Here is a 20,738-nt window from a genome sequence, read left to right as displayed (position 1 = left end):
CATTATTTCCAGAAAATATGGCTGAAGAAGATAACCAATCACTTCATAATGAGAATAATGAGAATAATCGAGTTAGAACACTAAGAGACCACATGAATCCAACAAGAACAAGTGCACCCTCATGTATAGTTTTTCCTCCTGATGCATCTCACTTTAATTTTAAGCCAGACATTATTCAACTTTTACCTTCTTTTCATGGCTTAGATCTAGAAAATCCATACTTGCATTTGCGAGAATTTGAAGAAGTTTGTAATACCTATAATGACTTAAATTGTAGCATGAACACCATCAGATTAAAACTTTTTCCTTTTTCATTAAAAGATAAAGCTAAAACATGGCTACAGAATCTTAGGTCAGGATCCATTCGTGCTTGGGATGAAATGCAACAACAATTTTTAAAGAAGTTTTTTCCATCTCACAGAACAAACTCTTTCAAAAGACAAATTACCACTTTTACTCAAAAACCAGGAGAAACATTTTATCAATGTTGGGATAGGTATCGAGATTTGCTTAATACTTGCCCTCATCATGGTTTTGAAACATGGAGATTGGTTTCACATTTTTATGAAGGATTAACACCTAAAGATAAGCAAATGGTGGAATTGATGTGCAACAGAACTTTTGAAAATAAAGACCCTGATGAAGCAATGGAGTACCTAGACTTGCTAGCCGAAAATGCTCAAAATTGGGACACTACAGGCACTTATGAGGCACCAGGTAAAACTCAACCTCATACATCTAGTGGAGGTATGTACAACCTTAGGGAAGATCATGACCTCCAAGCTAAATTTGCATCTTTAGCTAGAAAAGTTGAGGCACTTGAATTTAAAAAGAATGGTCAATTAAAATCTGTTCAAGACATTGTGTGTCAAATCTGTGAAACCAATGAACATGCAATCAATGACTGTCCAACTTTGCCTTCTTTCAAGGAATGCCTCCATGAACAAGCCCATGTTTTAAACAGTTTCCAAAGGCCCAGTCATAACCCATATTCGCAAACATACAACCCTGGTTGGAGAAATCACCCAAATTTCAGTTGGAAGAGTGGTAACAATAATGCACAAACTTCACAACCACCGTTTCAAGCACCCCATAATTTCCAAAATTCTCATGGATATGCACCTCCTTATGCTCCACCTCCTAGAAGAAATCTTGAGGAAACATTGCATGCATTCATTGAAAAGCAGGAGACAATCAACACTCAAAATGCTCAAACCATGGCAGATTTAAAAGATGCTCTTGCAAAATTCACATCTGCTCTGAGTTTTCAAGAAAAAGGTAAGTTTCCATCTCAACCACAGCAAAATCCCAAGGGGCAATACAATGCAAACGCAAGTAGTTCTAGAAGCCAACACATGGATCAAGTCAAATCAGTCATCACTCTTCGCAGTGGTAAGGTTATTGAAAAACCCACTCTTGAACCTTGTGAGAAAGATGAGTTAATCTCCGAGGGTAAGGAAGGGGTTGAATCTGAACATTGCAAAGAAAAGACTGATTTCCCGCCAGCACTTCCATTTCCTCATGCCATGACCAAACAAAGGAAAGTCAATCACAACTCTGAAATCTTTGAAACTTTCAAACAGGTAAGGATCAATATTCCTTTGTTAGATGCTATTAAACAGGTACCTTCTTATGCTAAATTTTTAAAAGATCTGTGCACTGTGAAGAGAAAACTGAATGTGAAAAAGAAAGCCTTCTTAGCTGAACAAGTAAGTGCCATTCTTCAGAACAATAATGCTTTGAAGTATAAAGACCCTGGTTGTCCTACAATTTCTTGCTTTATTGGAGAACATAAAATTGAAAGAGCTTTACTTGATCTTGGAGCTAGTGTGAATTTACTTCCATATTCAGTCTTTCAGAGTCTCAATCTAGGTGAGTTAAAACCAACTTCTGTAACTCTTTTACTTGCCGATAGATCTGTAAAAGTGCCTAGAGGAATAGTTGAAGATGTGTTAGTTCAAGTTGATAAATTCATTTATCCTGTGGATTTTATTGTCTTGGATACACAACCTGTTGAAGCATGTAATTCAATTCCTGTTATTTTAGGACGTCCGTTTCTTGCAACTTCTAATGCATTGATTAATTGTAGGAATGGACTGATGAAGTTATCATTTGGAAACATGACATTGGAGATGAATATTTTCAACATTTGCAAGCAATCTGGAGATAATACTGATTTACAGGAAGTGGACTTTATTGAAAAATTAGTTCATGATCAATTTAAAACTATTTCCAGTGAAATTGAGTTTAATGAATCTGAGAATTTGCAAATGATTTATTTTCAGGAAGAATCAAAGGCAAGTAATTGGAGACCACAAATTGAGGAATTGCCATCACAATCAATTGAGTCCATACCTTCCAGTGTTCAACCTCCAAAACCTGATTTGAAGCCGTTACCATTCAATCTCAAATACTCATTTTTGGGAGAAAATGAAACTTTTCCGGTAATAATTTCTTCCAAACTTAATGCACATCAAGAAGGTAAGTTATTACAAACTCTGAAAATGCACAAAAATGCATTAGGATGGACCATAGCTGACATAAAAGGAATTAGTCCTTTGATTTGCACACACAGGATTTATTTAGAGGAAAATGCTAAACCCTCTAGAGAAATGCAACGAAGGCTTAATCCTAATATGAAAGAAGTAGTGAGAAATGAAGTCATTAAGCTTCTTGATAATGGAATCATTTATCCTATTTCTGACAGCAAATGGGTAAGTCCTACCCAAGTTGTACCCAAGAAGTCTGGAGTCACTGTGATAACAAATGAGAAAAATGAGTTAATTCCAACTAGAACCATTACTGGTTGGCGGATGTGCATTGACTATAGAAAACTTAATTCAATGACTAGAAAAGATCATTTTCCTTTACCTTTCATGGATCAAATCCTAGAAAGAGTTGCAGGTCATGAATTTTATTGTTTTCTAGATGGCTATTCAGGTTATAATCAAATTGAAATTGCATTGGAAGATCAAGAGAAGACAACTTTCACATGTCCATTTGGTACTTTTGCATATCGAAGGATGCCTTTTGGTTTATGTAATGCACCAGCCACGTTTCAAAGATGCATGCTTAGCATATTCAGTGATATGGTTGAACGTTTTCTTGAAATTTTTATGGATGATTTTTCTGTTTTTGGCGATTCATTTGATGATTGTTTGACTAACTTAGAAAAGGTTTTGAGCAGGTGTGAAGAGAAGAATCTTGTGCTCAATTGGGAAAAATGTCATTTTATGGTAACAAACGGCATTGTACTTGGTCACATTGTTTCATCAAAAGGAATTGAGGTTGACAAATCTAAAATTGAGTTAATTGCCAACTTACCAACACCAAAATCTGTTAAAGATGTTAGATCATTCTTAGGACATGCTGGTTTTTATAGAAGGTTCATCAAAGATTTTAGTGTCATATCTAAGCCATTGTGTAACCTTCTAACAAAGGAAAATGTTTTTGAATGGACTGAACAATGCGAAAAAGCCTTTGTTAAACTTAAAAACTTGCTTACTTCTGCTCCTGTCATTCAACCTCCTGATTGGTCATTACCTTTTGAAATAATGTGTGATGCTAGTGATTATGCCGTAGGTGCTGTCTTAGGACAAAGAAAAGATAAGAAACCCTATGTGATTTACTATGCAAGTAAAACTTTAAATAGTGCTCAAATGAATTACACTACCACTGAAAAGGAATTACTTGCAGTAGTATTTGCATGTGACAAGTTCAGATCTTATCTTGTTGGCTCACCTGTTGTTGTTTTTAGTGATCATGCAACTTTGAAATATCTTCTTTCAAAAAAAGATTCTAAGGCTAGATTAGTACGATGGATTTTGTTACTTCAAGAATTTGATATCACAATCAAAGACAAGAAAGGCACCGAAAATGTTGTCGCGGATCATTTGTCAAGATTAACAACAGATTCGAGATCCGACATCACACCAATCGATGACTACTTTCCTGACGAATCTTTATTTTCTGTCTCTACAATGCCTTGGTTTGCTAATATTGTTAATTTTCTTGTTTCAGGATATTTGCCAGCTCATTGGAGCACCCAAGACAAAAGAAAGTTCTTGAACGAAGTGAAGAACTTTTATTGGGATGACCCTTATTTATTCAAATATTGTCCTGATCAAATATTTCGAAGATGCATTCCTGACAATGAGGTAAGTAGTGTCATTAAGTTTTGTCATTCGGAGGCATGTGGGGGTCATTTCTCATCGAAGAAGACAACTGCAAAAATCTTACAAAGTGGATTTTACTGGCCCACCATGTTCAAAGACACGCATGCATTCTGCAAAACTTGTGAAAATTGTCAAAAGTTGGGGTCTATTTCAAAACGTCACATGATGCCTTTAAATCTTATCCTTGTCATTGAAATATTTGACTGTTGGGGTATAGATTTCATGGGTCCATTTCCTCCTTCATTTGGTTTTATATACATATTGGTCGCAGTAGATTATGTTTCAAAATGGATAGAGGCAATTCCAAGTCGAAATAATGATCACAAAACAGTGATCAAGTTTTTGAAAGAAAATATCTTGAGTCGATTTGGAATTCCTCGAGCCATGATAAGTGATGGTGGAACACATTTCTGCAACAAGTCATTTGAGTCTTTAATGAAGAAATATGGAATCACACACAAAGTTGCCACCCCTTATCACCCTCAGACAAGTGGACAAGTAGAACTTGCTAATAGGGAGATCAAACAGATCTTGGAGAAAACAGTGAACCCTAATAGGAAAGATTGGTCTTTAAGACTTAATGATGCACTTTGGGCTTATCGAACTGCTTATAAAACATCATTAGGTATGTCACCTTATAGACTAGTCTATGGAAAACCTTGTCACTTGCCTGTGGAACTTGAACATAAAGCTTATTGGGCTATTAAAGCTTTCAATTCAAATCTTGATGATGCTAGTCAGCTGCGAAAATTACAAATAAATGACCTTGAGGAAATAAGAAATGATGCATATGAAAATTCAAGAATTCATAAAGCAAGAATCAAAGAGTTTCATGACAAGAAAATACTTAGAAAAACATTCAATGTTGGTCAAAAAGTCTTGCTTTATAATTCTCGACTCCATTTATTTCCTGGAAAACTAAGATCAAGATGGAGTGGTCCTTTTATTGTGAAACATGTGTATCCATATGGGGCCTGTGATATCGAGAATCCAAAGAATGGTAATGTTTTCAAGGTAAATGGACATCGTTTGAAAGTTTACTTTGACAATTTTTCAGTTGAAAATGACTCTATTGAATTGGGTGATCCTGTATATAAAGATTGATTCTTTTTCTCACATTGTTTTTGTGTTTCTTTTTGTGTGACTTTTGTTTTGCTAGTTTCTCTCACCCCGGTCAAATGGCGGATAACGGTACTCCGTGACTCTTAAAGTCGGTTCTTTCAGTTTCCCATGATAACTGATATCTGTGTATATATTTGTGCAATTCTTTGCTTTTTCTCCTTTCTTTGCATCTCTTTTCCACTTCTCATCTAGAAAAAAATGGACACCACTCTTGAAAAATTGAAAAAGTATTTTCCTGCTCTACCTCAGAATGCGATTACAAAAATTTACCGTGCTAGATGTGCAAGATTGCGATTGTTAATGAACCATGGAATTCCTGAAGATATTCGCTGGCTAATTGAAGCAAAGGTCCGATTATCAGGTGAGTCCTCCAATTCTTTCATTTCATACATGCCTGGAACAGGTAAAAGCACTTTTGCAAAGAAACGTCGTGCAAAACGATTGCAAGTCAGTCACAGATGTGCCAGATGGACTTGTAATGCAAAATGTCGTTCTTTAGGAATGGTATCTGTAAATCGTGAAGATAAAATCCAGTTCATTAAGGATGGCCTGAGTAAGGAGTCTTTAGATAATCTTCTATTGACTCTTGAGACGCACCCTAGTGGAGATGTGCATCGTGCAATTCATGATTTATGGCCACAATTCCATAAAGAACATGCTCGACATAGTCTTGGGAATCTGACTAAAAAAGACCCTGTTTGTCAGTTTTTAAGAAAACTGGATGGGAAGCATATCCCTGACCCATAGAGGGCGTTTAAGCCGTTCTTGAACGTAAAACCAAGGGAAGATGTGAGCCACAATCACAACTGCTTGTACATACATATTTTTAAAATAAAAAAATATAAAAATATAAAAAAATAATAAAGAGAGAGAGGCTCCAGCTGGCCTACATAAGATCATTTGTAACAAAAAAAACGTCTTAATTTTCAATGTCAAAGTTGTCCTTTAGGGAAATCATCGTGTTTGTCTTTAGGACCTACGGGTCATTAAACTTCTGCTCCGCTTAAATTAATTTTTAGTGATGTATGGGGCCCTGCTCCCCTCCTCTCTTCATATGGCTATCGTTATTTTGTTATCTTTGTTGATGCTTATACGAAATATGTATGGTATTATCCTCTCGTTGCCAAGTCTAATGTTTACTCTGTTTTTCATCAATTTCAGACTCTCGTTGAACGTCAATTTTCATTAAAAATAAAATCTGTTCAAATTGATTGGGGCGGTGAATACCGCAAACTATCCACCTTCTTTCAGACCGTTGGTATCCATCATTGTCTGATTTTTCCTCACACTTATGAACAAAATGGCACAGTAGAGCGTCGTCATAGGCATCTTGTGGAAACAGGACTTACTCTTCTAGGGAAATGTAAAGCACCTTTTCAGTTTTGGAATTATTATTTTGAAACCTCTGTTTATCTTATAAATTGCATGCCTACTCCTGTTCTTGCCCATCGATCTTCGTTTGATTGTTTATTTCAACGGTCCCTTGATTATCATTTTTTGCGTACTTTTAGGTGTCTCTGTTTTCCTTTTCTACGTCCATATAATAATCATAAATTGGATTTTCGTTCCTCTCCATGTGTGTTCTTTGGTTACAGTTCCTTGCACCTTAGTTATCGATGTTTTGGGAATACTATCATTCTCAGACCGCGACAGCCGAAGACTGCAAATCTGGTTGCTTCAGCTGCCGCCAATCCTGCCTCCACACGGGTACTGTATTCTCCCTCTTCTGAGCCTCTTGCATTTTCTGATGCTGGCCGGTATGCAGTTTGGCATAATGCTATGTGTGATGAGATCGCAGCTTTGCGCTCTAATCGCACTTGGTCTTTGGTTCCCTGTCATCCTTTGATGAACGTTGTTGGTTGTAGATGGGTCTATCGGATCAAACGTCGTGTTGATGGTAGTATTGAGGGCTATAAAGCGCGCCTTGTTGCTAGAGGTTTTACCCAGCAGGAAGGCATTGATTATTCTGAAACCTTCAGTCCAGTTATTAAGCAGGCCACCGTCCGATTGGTTTTCTCTATTGCAGTTTCGCGAAATTGGAAGATTCATCAGCTTGATATTCATAATGTCTTCCTCAATGGCATTCTTATTGAAGAGGTCTACATGAAACAACCTCCAAGTTTTGTTGACTCTTTTCTTCCATCTCATGTGTGCAAATTGCACAAATCATTGTATGGTTTAAAACAGGCACCGAGAGCATGGTACACTCGTCTGAGTGATTTTTTGCTCTCCATTGGTTTCCGGGCTTCCAAGGTTGACAACTCCTTATTTATATTGTCTGATGGATCAAATATCTTTTATCTTATGGTGTGTGTTGATGATATTCTGCTTACGGGTAGCAACTCTGCCATGCTTCACCACCTAATACAGTTACTGAGCTCTGAATTCAAACTTCATGACCTAGGCACCGTTCACTACTTTCTGGGTATTGAAGTTCAATCTACAGGTATGGGTTTAATGCTGCGTCAACATAAATATATTCTTGACATCCTCACTCGAGCTGGTATGACTTCCTACAAACTCGTTGATACTCCAGTCTCTCCTTCGAAAGTTACTATATTGCCGGATAATTCATTATCTGATCCTACACGATTGCATCAAATCATGGGTGCTCTTCAATATCTTACCTTCACCCGTCCAGATATCTGTTTTGCTGTTAACGAAGTCTGTCAGTTTATGCATGCTCCTACAGATTCTCATTGGGCCGCTGTTAAGCATATTCTACGTTATCTTAAAGGTACGACATCTTATGGTTTTCATATCACTCGAGACTCCTCTTTTGCTCTACATGGATTTACATATGCAGATTGGGCTGGTAGTATTGATGATCGCAAGTCTACGGGTGGCTACCTTGTCTTTTTTGGTCAGACGCTGATTTCTTAGAAATCCGGCAAGCAACGCACAGTTGCTCGCTCTGCTATCGAGGCTGAGTATAAAGCCCTAGCTGATGGTACCGCTGAAATCATTTGGCTTCAATACTTGTTAACAGATCTGCAGGTTCCCTCAGTTTCTGCTCCTACCATTTGGTGTGATAACCTTGGCGCGACCTATCTCTCAACAAATCCTATCTTCCATGCCCGTACTAGGCATGTTGAAGTGGATTATCACTTTTTCCGCGACCGCATTGTCAGGAAAGAGATTCAGATTCGTTTTATTTCTTCTCGGGATCAATTTGCATATGTCTTCACTAAACCGCTTCCTGTTGCATCCTTTACTGCTTTTCGGTTCAAGCTTCGGGTCGATCCTCCACCCTCATCTTGAGGGGGCATATTATAGAATGTATAGCATGTATATATCTGAATAGGAAATTAATGTAGGATTATTCCAATGTTGTAATCCTTACAGTTACTGTCGTGTTCTGCCACATGTATATAAATAGAAAAGTAGGTTAAGGCACAACCCAAGACATTCTATTATTCTCAACTTATATAAAAAGCTATAGGTCGTTCATGTTAGCAACAAGGATTGATGACAGTTTACTAACACTATCATTATAATATATTTAACTCAGCAATATATTTTCAGTCTGAAGAGTTGAATTCTACATTCAATGATAGGACAATAAAACTTCTTGTACTTAGCTTTGCTTTAGAACCTAAGGACAACTTTAAATCATTTAAAATTGATGTTATTTGCAAGCTTGTTGATAATTTTTATTCTGAAGATTTCAATAAATAAAAGATGCATTATTTAAGATCTTAGCTAGAGCATTATCATATTGATGTGATATCATGAGAGCTTTCAGAACATGTTTACCATTTTTAAATTATGTCGAGGATTAATCGAAACAAATAAGTCGCAACATAATAATTTGATTAACAGGTTGAATCGTCTTATTTTGACTATGCATGTTTTCACTGACACCAAAAAGTGAAAATCTTTACCTATGAAGCATGTTAAAAATATGTTTCACAATAAAATGAAATAGAAGTTCTTAACATATTTTATGATGATTTATATTGAACGAGAGTTTGCTGAAGATATCGATTCAGATTCGATTATAGATTAGTTTTATTTCACAAAACATCGAAGGATGTAAATTCAATAAAAAATTTATTTTTATTTTCACTTTAATTTTATGAACTTTTAAATTTATTTTTTAATATTTTAAATAATATATTTAGATTAAGATTTTATTGTTAAGCCGGGCGAAAAACATTTATGGCTCCGCACTTTTATATATATATATATAGAGAGAGGCAGCTTGTAACTAGCTTCCTGCTTTCTGGACCCATCACAATCAACAGAGGCTTTCAAAAGATACTAGGACCCATTTTTTTTCATGCCATCAAAACCTCACTGAAATCCGATGCTTCAATCTTTATGTTTCCGAAGCAATAATATTCTTGTTTATCTGTAGACAAGTGCAGTCATGAGATGCTGAGGAGGTAGGATAATCCTTCTAGGCTAAGATGAAACATGGAGAAAGTTAAAGAACATCTCATTACATTTAATAATAGAGGTTCACATGTAGATAAAGTTGATGAAAAGAATCCTCATCCTGTTAAGATGCGTTCTGTGGACTGGAAAAGAGCAAGAAAAGGTATATACCCAGAGCATTTCCCTCTTTCCTTCCTTTGTTTTTTGAACGCATGTAAAGCATTGAAGGGATGCCTACGAATCTCATTATCACGGGAGATAAAGAACTTTCTTGACCAAGAACTCTTGACCATGTGTTCAAGCAACTCTCAACAAATTAGATAATTTAAAAAGTTAAAAATCAAGTTTAATAGCACTCTAATCTAGAGGTAACTTTATATCTAAAAATTAAAGGCTTGAATCTAGATATAACATTATATCTAAGAACTCTAAGTATATGAATGACGCCATGAATCCAGTTAATCTTCGATAAGTTATGAATCCAGTTAATTTTTGATACGTTATTGTATAATCTTTTTTCCTGTAAAGAAAATGTTGTTTTTCCACAAAGAAACAAAAGAAAAATTTATGTTTATTCTTCAACTTGTTGCCAAAATTTGCAGCTCAAAAAAACATAATATAATTTGTCATTAAATCATTTCGTTTGGCATTTCATTATTTAATATGCATGATTTAATCCAACATTCTCACACCAAAAAATATCTATCATTGCCTTAGACTAATAATCTTGATCGAGTAATAAATTATGTTATATGCTTCGAAATTATAAATTCTGAAATTGGTTTAACACTCTAACAATTTAATCTATGCTCTTATGGCTTACTAAATTAAATTCATATAGCGATGGCCCTCGCTCCTACGACCAACTCATTAGTTATATATTCGAATAATTCTCGTTCTGGAGACCAGCTTGTCCATGTATGTATATTTACAGCCCCTGCACCTGCAGTCGGCTTATTATAATAATAGCCCCCGCTCTTATGGCTAGCTTATCATAACAATAGCCCTTGCTCTTATGGTCCGCTTATCATAGATTATATAAAATAAAATAGCCCCCATTCATGCGACCAACTTATATCATATATTATATAAGCGACCGACTTATATCTTACCAAACTATTTATTTGTTTATTTGCCTTTTCATTTTTAAGATCCATTTGATAACATTGGAACTTAACTTCAATTAAATACAATAATTAGATTCATTTCAAAGCACCATTAACACACCATCACAAACCAAATACACATAAGTCAATAATTTGGTTTTCGACCCTTTTCTATTTTCCCTTAATGTGGTTGGTTATTAATGCTCGCAAAACACCAAATTTTCTTTGTCAAGTATGCATCATTTAAAGTACTTCCTATTCTTTGCCAAGAACATCACACTATCACAATTTGTCATTTTCCTAATTTTCTCATCTAAGAACCGTAGTTTAAAATTTAGGAATTTAGCATAAATTTCATTAATCCTTACTTAGACTTGTACAAACAAGTTTATAACATCTTATGTGACAATAATATGAACTTTAAATGCTAACTAGTCAAAGTTTTCAGCTCCTCGTTTATTTCTTTCCTCTTTTACATGAGCTTTCTCTCTTTATTCCTTTTCTCTCACTTAATTTTTCTCTTAAATCTTGTGTTGATTATGTTTAAACCCTTACTCCCTCACTATCTTGCCTAAATTTTTGGTTTCTCTCAAGGTGTTTTAATGATAGATGCTCTCATAATTTTTATTTTACTTTCTTCCTTCTTCTTTTTTATTTTTGGCTAGCAGTTATAGGAGAAGAAGAAGCTAAATTTCCAGTTTCTCTAGCTTATTTATGAAATTGTCATTAATGAACCTATATGTTATTTTCTATCTAACTATTTTCATTCTTGTATAACCTTTCCGAACTCCGATTTCCCAACAATTTTAACCAAGATTGAGCAGTGTCAAAAGATTCCTTATAAAATTTCATCTCAATCAGGTAGTTGGATTGAGAATTATGCTGGTAGAGTAAAACTAATCAATAGGTGATTTTACACTAGAAAACCAAGTTTTCTTGTTTCATCCTTCCATAGAATTTATTAATTATTCCACTAAATACTCATGACCATTTTCTTATTCCAATATATTTATTTTTCTTTTTCACCATTTAGTTTGTTTACGGGCTTATTACCGTTTCATAGTACCATTATTGATTTTTCAACCGAGGTTTATACCAATACTTTTTTCATGTCATTCTTCTTTCTTTTTTCTTACCTATTTATCACGTATGTAAACTCATTTTAATTTTATTTACTCATTTACTATTTATTTTATTTTTAAATTTTTATGGGTTAATAATTTTGTCACATTAATACTCATTTAGACTAGTTAAAACATCTTCAACTTCTTAAAATTTTACCCCGAATTTTACACAAACTATTAAAAGATTTCATTCCCGTTCATAGGAATTTTCCCTTTGAATTTATTATTTTTTAGTGAAAGTACTTTATTTAACCTAGGTTGACAAAATTTCAAGCCGGGATTTACAATATTTATGTTACTGATGGAATAAACCAATGGTAAATTCATCACTGATTATATGCATATTTTCAAATGAAATAATTCGTTGAAGAATTACATTTATATATATGTTACCGACAAAATAAACTAATAGTAATTTTGTCGGTATTATATGTGGTCATGAAACCATGAATCTCCTTGATCTGGTTCTTTAAACTAGATTTTGATGGCCTTAAGAAATGCTAAGACGTCACATATTGGAGATAAGCATCCTAGATACCCTTTGTGATGTATGGAGGTTTGAAATTTTTCCACATGGCCACGTTTTCCCAGCATGGAAAACCTTTATCTTTTGCATATTTCTTTTCTTTTTTCTTTAGGTATCGTACCAGAAATCACACAACCTGATTCATACAAAAAATTGAATAAGATAAAAAAAATACAAAATTTTAATATTTTTTAAAATAATATCACAATTTGAATTCAATTTTACATAATGGCGATGTGAATCTCCCACTCTCCTGGTCACACCATTGTCAATCTCCTCCCAGTAAAAATTTTCCTTAAACGTCAATTTCATAAAATAATTAGTTTATTAAAATTAAAAACTAATTGAATTAAATTTTAAAAAAATAAATTGCTTATGTATGTACTAACGTTCAACTTTCAAAAACAAGCATCAATCATAGGAACCTGACTCCATTGAAACAAAAAGCACTTCCATCAACAATTTCATTGTCAATGTTATCATATAAGCAACCTCAATATTTGTAAATTTCAATTTTTTCATTAAAAATAATTATTCAAACTTTATCCATTGTTGTTTATTTTTTTACAAACTTACATGTTGTGGTTGGGCATCCACTGAGCAATATAGTTCTCGTTGTAAACATTTCACCTAGGAGAGACACCCACTCTATAAGTGGCACTTGCACCCGACAAGCCTGCGTCGAGAGAGAGTGTTTGAGGCGTAACATCATGGTCGGCACCTAGTAGCATTGCCTACTTATGCTCATTAAAAACGTTGTCAAAAGAACCAGCAACGCTCTTTTCCATCCTTGTCTCTACTAATCTTCTCTTCTTCATTTAAATAAATTTGATAAAAAAAAATATTAATAATATTATCACAATATCCTATTTAAAAAATAAAATGGTAGTACCTCTTATATACGGGAGCCTATTTAAAATTTTAAAACGAGAAAATACGCAGCAATAACTCATTCAAGTTGGACCAAATTCATGCATTAGAAGTCATAAATCTTGTAACTCATGATTATGCATCACATGATACTATCTCAAAAGCCACATTCCCATCGTCCGTTTGGTTAATAATTAAAAAATAAAAAAGAAACACATAAATTCTTGCATGAACACCCATACCCTAATAATATTTGCTTGAGGTTTGTAATTCACACTTACCACTTTAGAGAAAGAGTTGTTTCTTTCTCGCAAGCTAGTGACCGGCAGACAGCATGGAATGGAAGAGCTTACTTACCAAAGTTTTCTCTAGATGAATCGAGAAGACGCTTTCAAATTATACGAGCGAGCCAAATAATAGCACGCCACTATTGAAATCTACAATGGATTTCTCTCTATGTGCACACGAGAACAATAATTTCACTAGATAGATTATTATTATTATTATTATTATAAGGTCATACTTTGCTTAAGTTACTAAGAGTAATTAAGTCCTTCATATCGATAATTTCTCTCTTTTTGTGTGTGTTTATATGATATCTTCAGAGTCGTATTCTTTAAAAGTGAAAATGTATTAGTGCGTTAAAGCCATCTATGTTGTATATCACATTTCATGGAAAATACTAGCGTTGTCAGGTACCCCTCCAAGAAAATGATCTCTCTTGGAAAGTTCTGAGAATCTGAGGCATATAATACATTATATCTTAATTTTAACACATGAACCCCTGTGGTGGGATCAGAACCCATTTTCCTATTGTTATTAAGAAAAGGGAAAGCCACAACTAATTGTTTGTACTATAATATTGCAATGGAAAGATATCAAATGACTGTCCATTATTACAGAATCTAGCACAGCCTTAAATTAAGTGCCCTCACTGATTATTTTGCATTAATGAGTAGGACACATCTTTAATGGTTGTTAACAGTTGAGAATAACAGAATGACTTGGGTTGGCCTTAGCCAACCTTTTCTATTTATATATGTAGGGCAGAATACGGCAGTAACCATAGGGATTACAACATTGGAATAATCCTACATTAATTTCCTATTCAGAGATATACATGTTATACATTCTATAATATGCCCCCTCAAGCTGAGGGTGGAGGATCGACCCGAAGCTTGAACCTGAAAGCAGTAAAGGACGCAGCGGAAAGTGGTTTGGTGAAGACATCAGCAAGTTGATCCCGAGAGGGGATAAAGCGAATCTGAATTTCCTTCTTCGCAACCCGGTCACGGACAAAATGATAATCTACCTCAACATGCTTAGTACGAGCATGAAAGATAGGATTCGCCGAGAGATAGGTTGCACCAAGATTATCACACCAAATGGTAGGAGCAGAGACGGAGGGAACCTGCAGATCTGTTAACAAATATTGAAGCCAGATGACCTCAGCAGTACCATCTGCTAAGGCTTTATACTCAGCCTCAGTGGAGGAGCGAGCAACTATACGTTGCTTGCTGGATTTCCATGAAATCGATCTTTGACCAAAGAAAACAAGATAGCCACTCGTAGACTTGCGATCATCAATACTCCCAGCCCAATCAGCATCTGTAAAACCATGAAGAGCAAAAGAGGTACCTCGAGTGATATGAAAACCATAGGATGTCGTTCCTTTGAGGTAGCGGAGTATGCGTTTAACAGCAGCCCAATGGGAATCTGTAGGAGTATGCATGTACTGACAGACTCTGTTAACAACAAAGCAGTTATCTGGATGAGTGAATGTAAGATACTGAAGAGCACCCATAATTTGACGAAATCGCGTAGGATCAGAGAATGGATGATCCGGTTGTATAGCAAGTTTAGAAGGAGAAACTGGAGTATCAACGGGTTTGCAAGAAGTCATAACAGCCCGAGTGAGGATGTCAAGAATATATTTGTGTTGGCGCAACATCAGACCCATACCTATAGATTGAACTTCAATACCCAGAAAGTAGTGAATATCACCTAAGTCACGAAGCTTGAATTCAGAGCTTAGTAACTGGACTAGCCGATGAAGCATGGCAGAGTTGTTGCCCGTAAGCAGAATATCATCAACATAGACGAGGAGATAAAAGATATTAGTGCCATCAGATAAGATAAACAGGGAGGTGTCAACCTTGGAGGCAAGGAAACCAATAGAGAGTAAAAAATCACTCAGACGAGTGTACCATGCCCTTGGTGCCTATTTTAAACCATATAGTGACTTGTGCAATCTGCACACATGAGATGGAAGAGTAGGGTCAACAAAACCTGGAGGTTGTTTCATGTAGACCTCTTCAGTAAGAACACCATTGAGAAAAGCATTATGAATATCAAGCTGATGAATCTTCCAATTACAGGAAACTGCAATTGAAAAGACTAATCGGACGGTGGCCTGTTTAATAACTGGGCTGAAAGTTTTAGAATAATCAATGTCTTTCTGTTGAGTAAAGCCTCTAGCAACTAGACGGGCTTTATAACGTTCAATGCTGCCATCAACACGACGTTTGATGCCATATACCCATCGGCTGCCCACAACATTCATCAAAGGAAGAACTAGCCCTAACCATCAAACAACCATAGTGTCTGCACTAGTAATTTAATTCAATGGCAGCCTTAAGAACTAGATAAGTTGATTAATCAAGAAAACATAATTGTCCGCAGTCTATGTTTGATTTGATTGAATGTTCTCCCTAAGATTAATAACGTAGATCCGCCACAATTATTAAACTCAGTTGCTTCACAAGTTCATATACCACAACTCCGGTTTTGATATCAAACTTAGCAATAAATTGTCTACAATAATAACTTAGAGTCCGCTCTAGCAATTAAAATAAACAATCATAGGAAAAATAAGCATAGGAGAACAAACATATTCATCATATAAACTGAAAAGAAAAGGTAAAATAAATCTCACAGTTCTTGAAATCCGAAGGTTTCCGTGTCCTTGCAACCAAGAAAAAGTGTTTAGCCTTACATGTTTGTTGAACAACTAATCAAAAAGAAGGAAGAATGCATAATTTAGGGTTTCTTAGAGGAAGGGGGGCGTTTTTCTCTTCTTGGCTGGCTGCCCCCCTTCTCTTCTCTCATTCTTTTTATATCCTAGGAAACCCTAGGTCTCTATTTTACAAAATAGTCCTCCATTAAGTAGATTGTTTACATTTAAGTACTTCAATAACTATTTTCCTAAAAAAGGAGAAATAGCCTTGCATGAAATCTTCAAGCTTTGACTTAGAGAGCTAAATTGCTGAAATACAAACTTGGATATCGGTTTAGATGCTTCGGAACGTAATTTGGACTCGTTTCTTCACGAAACCTGTTTGCTGGCAAAATTTAGTTGTCATCTTTGAAAAATCATATCTCCCTCATATAACATCGGTTTTGGCTGAAATTTGGAGCGTTTATAGACCTTTGAGACATGAATCCAAAAATATGGAGTTTGCATCAATTGGACTTTTTTAGCTCCATATATTCAAGTTGGAATGGCCGAAGGTCAACACTTGCAGATTGCAAGATTTGACTTTGAAGGCTGCGATTTCCATGCTCTTCCTTATTTTATTTTCTTGCCTTAGATTTCCAGAAAGGTATGGATGTTAGCTTTTTAATGCCACTGGAATCACTTCATTTCAACCTCTAGAGCTCACGCTCTGCACAAAACATCGACTGAAGGTCAAATCTGCCAATTATCTCCAATTTACTCCTTTTTGCATCTTTCATCCAAAAGTGCCTTCAAAACATAAAACAAAGAATATCAAGGCATTTTATATATAAAACATAGGCAAAACACTAGTTAAATGTGGGTGAAACTATCGAATAATATGGTTGCATCAAATACCCCCACACTTAACTCTTGCTCGTCCTCGAGAAAGGATAGGTAAAATCAAATTGAAGTTAAATTAAATGAAATCACTATGACTAATCTTCTAATCTCCCATCAATATCCAAGAATATATGCATTATAAACAAGAACACAATTAAGAAGGATAAAGAGTATAAATTTTCATGAATTTATTTACATGCAAACTTCAAAATTCAATTAATCGTCGAGATTTAAATGAAATCTATGCCATGCCAAAGTGATAGGTCCTCTCATTGATATACACTCCAACACTCACGTGTTTAGGGCTTATGTGTTTAAATCTCTCAAATTCAATCAATGAATATGTTCTACCATAAGCTTGCTCTTCAATCTCATCTCCATTAATAACATATTACAAACAAACAATGCATGAATCAAAAGGTCTTATTTTCTGGTTGTAATGGGGCTAAGGTAAAGGTGAGGTAAAAGAGAGTAAAAGAAAAGGTTCAAACCAAAGAAAGTAGAGCATTCTGAAAAATGATATTTCAAACAAGATATTCCATCAAAGCACATAAATTTTCCATCTTTAATCACCAATGCTTAACTTCTTTTGATTTCAAGCTTTTTCAATATAAAATCTTAAGAACATAAAGGAACACTTTTTTCTTTTTCTTTTTCTTTTTCTTTTCTTTTTTTTTTCTTTCCTTTTTTTTTTTTTTACCTTTGGCAACTTTGCCCATCTTTTCATCAAACATCACTTCTTCTTTCTTTTCACATAATTTCCAACCATAATTCCATGAGATATCATAAGTATACGCTCTACTAATCCTTGGCCAGGGGAAAAGGAAAACATATAAAAAGTTAAGGCTTATACATGGATAAAGCAAAGAAAAGATAAACAAGCTCAAAAGGGGCTCACTAAGGATAATATGCTTTATGTTGGCTTTTTGGCTCAAGTGGTTAAAATTCCTAATGCCTTTATCATCTTCATGTATGTATGTAATATGAATGTAATCTCAACAAGATATGAAGCAAGTTCTAAAGATACATATCATTGAAAGAAGGCACAATCAAAGAATATAATGTTGAAGGCTCAAAAGCTTGCATTGGTATAACACAAAGTCAACATGGCATATTCTCAAAGTCAATCCCTAAACCAATTAAACCTTAAAACTTGCATGCACACTCCTTCATTCGATTTATATCTTCATCTATCTCAACTAATTCTCATACATAATACTCATATTCTCAAAAACCAATGGGAGTTCAAAAGATCAAACATAATTTTTTTTTATTTTGAAAAATAACAAAGAAAACCAAAATTAGAAAACCAACATTCTCCCAATACCCCCACACTTAAAACACAACATTGTCCTCAATGTTGAAATAAAAGAAAAGGAATATTGGAGAATGACAAAAATAAAGTAAAATGCAAAAAATAAAAGATAAGGGAAAAAGAAAGCAAATCTGTTTTTTTTTTTTGTGCTGGGTTGCCTCCCAGTAAGCGCTTTTGTTTTATGTCATTGGCTCGACATGTTGCATGCTCATTCTTCATAGATTGGTTCAGCTAACTCCGCAGAAGCGGTAAGTTCTGTCGTCCAACCTTCATAGAAAGGTTTCAAGCGATGCCCATTGACCTTGAGTACTTTGTTGGTTTCTAAACTTGTAATTTCAACTGCACCATAAGAAAAAACATTAGAAACAACAAATGGTCCAATCCAACGAGAGCATAACTTTCCAGGAAAAAGTTTCAAACACGAATGATAAAGAAGGACTTTGTCTCCAACATTAAACTCTTTTCTTGTAATCATTCGGTCATGGAGACTCTTAGTCTTTTCTTTATAAATCCTTGCATTCTCGTAAGCATCATTTCGAATCTCTTCCAACTCTTGCAATTGCAACTTTCTTGCAATCCCAGCAGCATCATAATCCATGTTACATTTTTTAATGGCCCAAAAAGCTTTGTGTTCAAGCTCCACCGGTAGATGACATGCTTTTCCATAAATCATCCTATAAGGTGACATTCCTATAGGTGATTTGTAAGCAGTCCGATAAGCCTAAAGTGCATCACCAAGTCGTAGACTCCAATCTCGCCGGTTAAGTTGCACTGTCTTCTCCAAAATGGACTTGATTTCTCGATTTGAAATTTCAGCTTGGCCATTCGTTTGAGGATGGTATGCTGTGGAAGTTCGATGAGTCACATGATATTTGCGTAACAATGCTTCCATTGAACGATTGCAAAAATGAGTGCCACGATCACTAATGATAGCTTTAGGGATTCCAAACCTGTCAAATATGTGAGTCCTGACAAAATCTAAAACAACCTTAGCATCGTTAGTTCGTGTGGCTTTCGCCTCAATCCATTTGGACACATAATCAATAGCAAGAAGGATATAAAGATTGCCAAAAGAAGAAGGAAATGGACCCATAAAATCAATACCCCAAACATCAAAAATTTCACTTACAAGAATATTCGTTAAAGGCATTTGATTCTTATGAGTGATATTACCTGTTTTTTGGCATTTTTCACATGATTTGCAAAAATGATATGCATCCTTAAAAATAGAAGGCCAATAAAAACCACTTTTAAGTACCTTGTGGGCCGTTCTTTTTGCTCCAAAATGCCCACCACAAGAATGAGAATGACAAAAGGTAAGAATGGAATGAAATTCATCTTGTGGTACACATCTCCTAACAACTTGATCCACACAAAATTTCCACAGATAAGGAGTATCCCAAAAATAATATTTAGTATCAGCTCGTAACTTGTCTTTTTGGGATGTAGACAAACCTGGAGGGAATTCTTTGGTGACTAAATAGTTCACCAAATCAGCATACTATGGTCTTGTAGAGGAATGTAACACATACAACTGCTCATCGGGGAATGTCTCTCGTATTGTTTCGGTTTGTATATCCTCAGTCCTCAGTCGGCTCAAGTGATCAGCCACATGATTTTCGACACCTTTTTTGTCTTTGATCTCAAGATCAAATTCTTCTAAAAGCAAAATCCACCTAATCAATCTTGGTTTGGACTCCTTTTTCTTCAAAAGATACCTTAAAGCTGCATGATCAGTAAAAACAATGACTTTTGTACCAAGTAGATATGACCTAAATTTTTCAAGAGCAAACACCACTGCAAAAAGTTCCTTTTTAGTTGTATGGTAATTGCATTGTGCTCCGTCCAACATGCGGGAAGCATAGGCGATAACATGCAAATTCTTCCTTATTCTTTGCCCAAGGACAGCCCCTACCGCATAGTCACTTGCATCACACATTATCTCAAAAGGCTCATCCCAATTTGGTGGTTGGATGATAGGGGCAGATGTGACATGCCTCTTAAGCTCATCATGGGCATCTTTACATGCTTGATCAAACACAAAATCCACTTCTTTGGCTAATAGTTTGCACAAGGGTGCTGTAATCTTTGAGAAATCTTTGATAAAGCGTCGATAGAAACCTGCATGGCCAAGAAAAGAACGAATTTCCCTCACGCAGGAGGGGTAAGGCAATGATGAAATAACGTCTATTTTAGCTTTATCAACCTCTAATCCACGTGAAGACACAACATGCCCAAGAACTATTCCTTGTTCTACCATAAAATAACACTTTTCATAGTTT

General features: G+C 35.3%; 1 pseudogene; it reads right to left on the bottom strand.

The window, feature by feature from the left end:
• Positions 1 to 424: 424 nt before the first annotated feature.
• Positions 425 to 535, bottom strand: LOC127905729 (small nucleolar RNA R71; annotated as a pseudogene).
• Positions 536 to 20,738: the final 20,203 nt, after the last annotated feature.

This window comes from Populus trichocarpa, chromosome 8 (genome assembly GCF_000002775.5).
Source record: "Populus trichocarpa isolate Nisqually-1 chromosome 8, P.trichocarpa_v4.1, whole genome shotgun sequence".
NCBI lineage: Eukaryota > Viridiplantae > Streptophyta > Magnoliopsida > Malpighiales > Salicaceae > Populus > Populus trichocarpa.
The sequence above is the reverse complement of the archived record's forward strand: the minus strand, read 5'-3'. Positions and strand labels throughout refer to the sequence as shown.